General features: G+C 41.6%; 1 long non-coding RNA gene across 1 annotated transcript in view; it reads right to left on the bottom strand.

Annotated features, from left to right (window-relative positions):
* Positions 1-827: 827 nt before the first annotated feature.
* The window catches only part of LOC144599116 (uncharacterized), a 64,077-nt gene continuing 57,115 nt past the window's right edge, over positions 828-7,789 (bottom strand). The window contains exon 5 of the long non-coding RNA XR_013547957.1: positions 828-904. This is a non-coding gene — a long non-coding RNA (uncharacterized LOC144599116). The remainder of the gene's footprint in view (positions 905-7,789) is intronic.

Raw genomic sequence — 7,789 nt, 5'->3', positions numbered from 1 at the left:
AGATGCAGCCATCCAAGAACAGCACGAACCTGGTTTAAAGCTCCAAGTGCTGAGGGTTTTGTTTTTCCGTACCCACCGACCACCTGGGAGGATTTACGTAGCGACAGCTAAAAGCTAAACTTCCACAAACACTGCGGTATTAACTTCAAAATATCCAGTGCATACGAGAGTTTCAGACAAGAAACAGCTTGAACATTCCTCTTCCCTGGTGCATAGACTGTCTCGAGTGTCAGAGGTAGTCAGCACACCCCATTAGTTGGCACATCTATTTGGTTCATGGATCACTGCTAGTGCACAAAGGTTAAAAAGTAAAATGCCGAATGAGGTTTCCTGACTGACAAGTTACTGCTATTTTATCAGTGCTTGGAAGACTAACGTTTGGATTGTATTTAACCAATGCAAACCATAAATTGTTTTCCTGGAAAGAGCACTGAAATTTGTATTTAATGATCCCAAGTAGTTCTCTTAAGTCCCTTCACTGCCTCGAATAGAAGTTAACTTGACATTAACAAATGAATGTAGTTTTAATGTGTCGGAAGGAACTGCAGATGCTGGTTTAAACCGATGATAGACACAAAACGCTGGTTTAAACCGAAGATAGACAGAACAAGAAGGGTCTCGACCCGAAACATCACCTATTCCTTCTCTCCAGAGATGCTGTCTGACCCGCTGAGTTACTCCAGTTTTTTGTGTCTATCTTTGAATGTTGTTTTAGTTCCTTTAGCATGCTAGTGGAATGTGTAAAAAAGATACGTGCATTTATAGTCATCTTTTTTGAGGTAATGGGACAAATATAAACATATTGAAATATGTGTTACAGTACTTACTACATATAATAGTGAATACTGGGCCAATCCATAGAGACTTTTCAGGTATTGGTTTATACTGCTACTCACTTTTTTCTCTGTAAGAGAACATAAACAAGGTTTTCGTTATCTTGACAAATACTTCATTTTATAATAGATTAGCAGATATATGTTCTGAAGGGGAAAAAAAAAACATTTGTACGCAGGCTACATTTTGAAAAAGGAGACCATAAAATTGTGTGCAGGCTGGAATGGAATCTTGATTTGATAAAAATAATTTGAGGTGGATTTGAACCAAACAATAATGGCATCTAGGCCGAGTGGGCCCTCAACAAAGAAATACCATCAGCTTAACGTGGTCATGCGTCAAGTATATCAAGTACGTATGCCAGGAGGATTATGCAGTGTTCTGGGAATACCTCGATGTCGCATGTCTCTATCATAAATTGATGTTAATCAGTGCATTTACCATGAGTTGCGATGGTCTGTTGACAGTGGGAAAAATCCCTATGTTCCAATTAGTTTATCATATAGTTGACTGAAATAAACTCAGGAGATTATTAAATTACTGTCGTTTAAAATGTGTGCTGGAGTGTTGCTGCCAATAAATAGCACTTTATTATAGGTCCACTGCCTTCTGTCAGTCAAAGCAATCGTTCCAATGCTTGACATGAAAACAACTGACACTGGTTTACCTTGAGGCAAGAATTTCATTTTGCATCAATATTTACAATAAACCAGGGATAATTTTCTTGGAAGAATATTCACCATAAACAGGAATAATTTAAAGAAAATGAAAATTCTGTGAATTTAGACATTGTGGCAATTTTCAATATATATTTTTAAAATATATTTTTATATATTAGGGCGGCATGGTAACACAGTGATAGAGTTGCTGCCTTACAGTGCCAGAGACCCGGGTTCATAGAAACATAGAAACATAGAAAATAGGTGCAGGAGTAGGCCATTCGGCCCTTCGAGCCTGCACCGCCATTCAATATGATCATGGCTGATCATCCAACTCAGTATCCTGTACCTGCCTTCTCTCCATACCCCCTGATCCCTTGAGCCACAAGGGCCACATCTAACTCCCTCTTAAATATAGCCAATGAACTGGCCTCAACTACCTTCTGTGGCAGAGAATTCCACAGATTCACCACTCTGTGTGAAAAAAGACTTTCTCATCTCGGTCCTAAAAGACTTCCCCCTTATCCTTAAACTGTGACACCTTGTTCTGGACTTCCACAACATCGGGAACAATCTTCCTGCATCTAGCCTGTCCAACCCCTTAAGACGTTTGTAAGTTTCTATAAGATCCCCCCTCAATCTACTAAATCCTGACTACGGGTGCTGTCTGTACAGAGTTTGTATGTTCTCCCCGTGACTGTGTGGGTTTTCACCGAGATCTTTGGCTTCCATCGAGATCTTCGGTTTCCTCCCGCACTCCAAAGACGTACAGATTTGTAGGTTAATTGGCTTGGTATTATTGTAAAAAATTGTCCCTAGTGTGTGTAGGGTAGCGTTAATGTGCAGGAGAGGTTGGTTGGCACGGTCCCGGTGGGCCGAAGGGCCTGTTTCCCCGCTGTAGACTCTAAACTAAACTAAACTAAAGTCATTGGCAAGTAGAAAGCATTGCTTTCGAAGGGGGAAATGCATAACAGAGTTCACATGGAAACAGCTAGGAATGCAGTAAAAAATAATCACAGGTTATTAATGTGGCACTTCATGACGTGTAACATAACTAGATTATTTACCTACACAATCTGGGATTCATCCCTGTAATATTGTCCTATTCAAAGTTCAACAAAAACAGCCAAAGTAAGTTAAGGAATATGAAAATGAATATAAATATGTAATATATATAATAGTTTAAACTTTATAATAGTTTGAACTTAATTTAAAATTTAATTAAAAAAGTTAAAACTTTATTTTTTCGTGGGGCTGGAGGAAATGAGAGTGGTATTAAAAACAACCAACTGAATATTCCACGTCTCAGGCATCCCACTTGATAAAAGTTCCATTCTGCACAAAAAGAATGGTTTGATTATGAGACGGGATAAGAACCAATTCCTCAGGACCCTGTCCCCAAAATATGCTAATTTAGAGGGAAGTTTCCCAGTTCAGGTGATTCTTTAATCATTCAAAGGTATTTATTCACAAAATGCTGGAGTAACTCAGCAGGTCAGGCAGCATCTCAGGAGAGAAGGAATGGGCGACGTTTCGGGTCGAAACCCTTCTTCAGACTGATGTCGGGGGGGGGACAAAGGAAGGATATAGGTGGAGACAGGAAGATAGTGGGAGATCTGGGAAGGGGGAGGGGAAGAGAGGGACAGAGGAACTATCTAAAGTTGGAGAAGTCGATGTTCATACCACTGGGCTGCAAGCTGCCCAGGCGAAATATGAGGTGCTGTTCCTCCAATTTCCGGTGGACCTCACTGTGGCACTGGAGGAGGCCCATGACAGAAAGGTCAGACTGGGAATGGGAGGGGGAGTTGAAGTGCTCGGCCACCGGGAGATCAGATCAACTGTAACGCATGATAATCAGCATGAGTTCTCAGTGAGCACCCCATTAGGGTGCAGACTGATGGTTTTCAACCCCTGAGTGAGTTACATTAGGATTCCTAAAGGCAAAACAAACAAAATGAAATTTAGTTATCATTGTGAAGTGCAGGCAAGAGTACTATATCACATCAGAAAATAGGTGCAGGGGGAGGCCATTTGGCCCATCGCCTGCCTTCTCCCCCATATCCCTTGATTCCAATATCCCCCAGAGCTCTATCTAACTCTCTTAATTGGCAAACAAGTACAATTTTTTTTAAAGATGAACAAATAATTCATATGTTTCTAATTACCCACAACTACTGCAGATTTCTACAAAAATATTATTCTAACATACATTCAGTTTTAAAAGAATGAATAGACAATAGACAATAGGTGCAGGAGGAGGCCATTCAGCCCTTCGAGCCAGCACCGCCATTCAATGTGATCATGGCTGATCATTCTCAATCAGTACCCCGTTCCTGCCTTCTCCCCATACCCCCTGACTCCGCTATCCTTAAGAGCTCTATCTAGCTCTCTCTTGTATGCATTCAGAGAATTGGCCTCCACTGCCTTCTGAGGCAGAGAATTCCACAGATTCACAACTCTGACTGAAAAAGTTTTTCCTCATCTCCGTTCTAAATGGCCTACCCCTTATTCTTAAATTGTGGCCCCTTGTTCTGGACTCCCCCAACATTGGGAACATGTTTCCTGCCTCTAACGTGTCCAACCCCTTAATAATCTTATACGTTTCGATAAGATCCCCATCTTATACGTTTCGATAAGATAATGAAGAAGGGTCTCGACCCGAAACATCACCCATTCCTTCTCTCCAGAGATGCTGCCTGTCCCGCTAAGTTACTACAACATTTTGTGTCTATCTTCGGTTTAAACCAGCATCTGCAGTTCTTTCTTACACTTAATTCAACTTGGGTTTGTGTCTTCACTGGTTAAAATCTCCCTTGCATTAGTCAATTGGACTGTGGGCTTGTTCAGACACATCAGCGAACACACCCAGTAAGTAGGGCTGCTCCTCATAAGTTTTTACAGGTGCATACACTGTAAGATGAAAGCTGTCCTTTTCAATTGCATGTTTGCATAAAATCAAAGTCTTTCATGAGACTTGTTTTCTAATCCACCACGCACACACTCAAAAATATGTTTTCCCTTCGCCTTATGCCAACCAGGAATTATCCGCAAATCACAGGGTTCAATTGTACATTTCAATTTCTGAAATAATTCAAAAGTTGAAGTTTCAAATTAAAAACAACAAACTGTTATATTCCTGTATTTCTAATATAGACTTTAATGCGTAAGATCATAAGTCATAAGGAATAGGAGTAGACTTAGGCCATTCGGCCCATTCAATCATGGCTGATCTATCTCTCCCTCCTAACCCCATTCTCCTGCCTTATAACTTAGAAATGCATCTCAACATCCAACATTGGTTTGAGTTTAGTTCATTGTCATGTGTGCTGAGGTACTGAAAAGCTTTTGTTGCGTGCTAACCAGTCAGCGGAAAGACAATAAATGATTACAATCGAGCCATCCACAGAGTACAGATACATGATACACGTGAATAACATTTAGTGCAAGATAAATTCCAGTAAAGTACGATCAAAGATAGTCCGTGGGTCTCCAATGAGGTAGTTACGTAGTGGATCAGGACTGCTCTTTAGTTGTTGGTAGGATGGTTCAGTTGCCTGATAAAAGCTAGGAAGAAACGGTCACGGAATCTGGAGGCGTGTGTTTTCACATTTCTATATCTTTTTCCCGATGGGAGAGGGGAGAAGAGGGAGTGGCCGGGGTGTGACTCATCCTTGATTATGCTGGTAGCCTTGCCGAGGCAGCGTGAGGTATAAATGGAGTCAATGGAAGGGAGATTGGTTTGTGTGATGGTCCACAATTCTCTGCAATTTCTTGCGGTCTTGGACGGAGCTGTTCCCAAAGCATGCTGAGATGCATCCCGATAAAACGCTTTCTACGGCGCTATCTACAACCTCCAGAACATGGAGAACATTGGTGTCCATGTACCGCAGTGCACTGAGAACCCTCACCATTTCATCGCTCACTGCTTCTTTGTGGTGCCATATCTGTTGCCAATGAAGCCCATGAGCCATAAGGGCGGCACGGTGGTGCAGCGGTAGAGTTGCTGCCTTACAGCGAATGCAGCGCCGGAGACCCGGGTTCCATCCCGACTACGGGTGCTGTCAGTACGGAGTTTGTACGTTCTCCCTGTGACCTGCGTGGGTTTTCTCCGAGATCTTCGGTTTCCTCCCACACTTCAAAAACGTACAGGTATGTAGGTTAATTGGCTGGGCAAATGTAAAAATTGTCCCTAGTGGGTGTAGGATAGTGTTAGTGTGCGGGGATCGCTGGGCGGTGCGGACCCGGTGGGCCGAAGGGCCTGTTTCTGCGCTGTATCTCTAAATCTAAATCTAAATCTATATTAAAAATGTCTGAAAGAAAAAAGGACTTGGATTCAATGTGATAATTTGCAAAATAACCGCAAGACCAATGGTGCCAGTGGTTATTTCTGAATAAATTGTTCTTCAGGGAAATTAGAAATGTGCTGTTTGAGATATGCCGTCAGTTTTTAAAAAATAGCGTGAGTCTAGCTCACTATTATATTCCATCGAACAGTAGCAAGATGCCAAATCTGCACAATCGATATGAACAAAATTAAACATCAGCTCAAGTAACTTCTTAACAATATGAAATATTTGTTTATAAGTTGGCAGAAATGAACTTTGCAACCATGTAGAACACACTTTCACTACTGCGAAGCCCAATGAATATTGCCAACTAGGGAAAGCAGTCCCATTTCTTCAGATTTTAATTGTTAGAGAATTTAAAAATGTATATAATTGGTTTTGTTTAGTTTGTTCTTGTCACATGTACCAAGGTTCAGTGAAAAGCTTTTTTTGTTGCATGCTATCCAGTCAACAAGAAGATTATACACAATTACCCAGCTCAAATTGGAGGAACAGCACCTCATATGTTGCTTGGGCAGCTTACACCCAAGCAGTATGAAGATTGACCTCTAACTTCAAGTAATTCTTGCTTTCCCTCTCTCCATCCCTCCCCCTTCCTAGTTCTCCGACCAGTCTGACTGCCCCCTGATTAAATTTTATCTCTGATGCTTCGTTGTCACCTTTTTCTAACTAACAATGATCTATTCTACATTTTCCTTGCTCGTCTCCTTTGATGCCTTATTTTCACATCTTATCCTTCCTTATCTCTGTGTCTCCTTCTCCCCGACTCTCAGTCTGAAGAAGGGTCTCAACCCTCATCCATGTCTTCTATCCAGAGATGTTGCCTGTCCAGCTGAGTTACTCCAGCATTTTGTGTCTATTTTCGATTATAATCTAGCTGTCCACTGTGTACAGTGTACAGTGTACAGAGTTAAGGGTGCATTATTTAATGCAAGATAAAGTCCAATAAAGCCCAATTAAAGATAGTTCAAAGGTCTCCAATGAGGTGGATGGTAGGCCGGGACCACACACTAGCTGGTGAGAAGACAGTTCAGTTGCTTGAATAAAGCTGGGAAGAAACTGTCCCTGAATCTGGAGGTGTGCATTTTCAAACTTCTGTACCTCTTGCCTGATGAGAGAGGGGAGAAGAGGGAGTGGCCTGGGTGAGACTGGCCCTTGATTATGCTGCTGGCCCTTGATTATGCTGCTGGCCCTTGATTATGCTGCTGGCCCTTGATTATGCTGCTGGCCCTTGATTATGCTGCTGGCCCTTGATTATGCTGCTGGCCTTGCCGAGGCAGCATGAAGTGTAGATGGAGTCAATGGAAGGAAGGTTGGTCTGAACTAAGCCCATAACTCTCTGCAATTTCTTATGGCATTAGATGGAGCTGTTCCCAAACCAGGCTGTGATGCATCGTGATAAAATACTTTTTACGGCTCATCTGTAGAAGTTGGTGAGGGTTCCTGGGGACATGCCCATCTCCCTCCCCTTTCTAAGGAAGTAGCTCTGCTTCCTCCACCTTGTTCCGATGTGTAAGATTAACATTTGATTTAGTTTCTTTTCTGTCTATTTTTAATTCTCATAATCTGATTTTACTTCACTCACTTTATTTTGTATTCTGTATCTGATATTAAAATAATTCATTTTAATTTACATTTATTTCTCAATTTTGTGTCGTTAATCTTAATCCTTAAATTAAGAAAGTGTGTTACCTCCCCTGTTCCATCTGGTTCCCAGTTGCTCAGGCTCTCTCGGCACGTTTCAGTACCTTGCGCTTACTGCAACTAGGGGTGAATTATACTGTATCATTGTAAAAAATGGGTACAGACAAATTTAATTAACCGGAATCTTTCAGTGACATGGTACAGCAAATGTCGCCCAAAATCTCCGAAATCTGCCGTATGTAGTTAGCCACAGTCTGGGCTAAAATAGACACTGACAACCTTAACGTTATAGTGTATTCAGAATTC

The sequence above is a fragment of the Rhinoraja longicauda genome, chromosome 13 (genome assembly GCF_053455715.1).
Source record: "Rhinoraja longicauda isolate Sanriku21f chromosome 13, sRhiLon1.1, whole genome shotgun sequence".
NCBI classification, from domain to species: Eukaryota; Metazoa; Chordata; class Chondrichthyes; order Rajiformes; family Arhynchobatidae; genus Rhinoraja; species Rhinoraja longicauda.
This window is presented reverse-complemented; position numbering and strand designations above follow the sequence as displayed.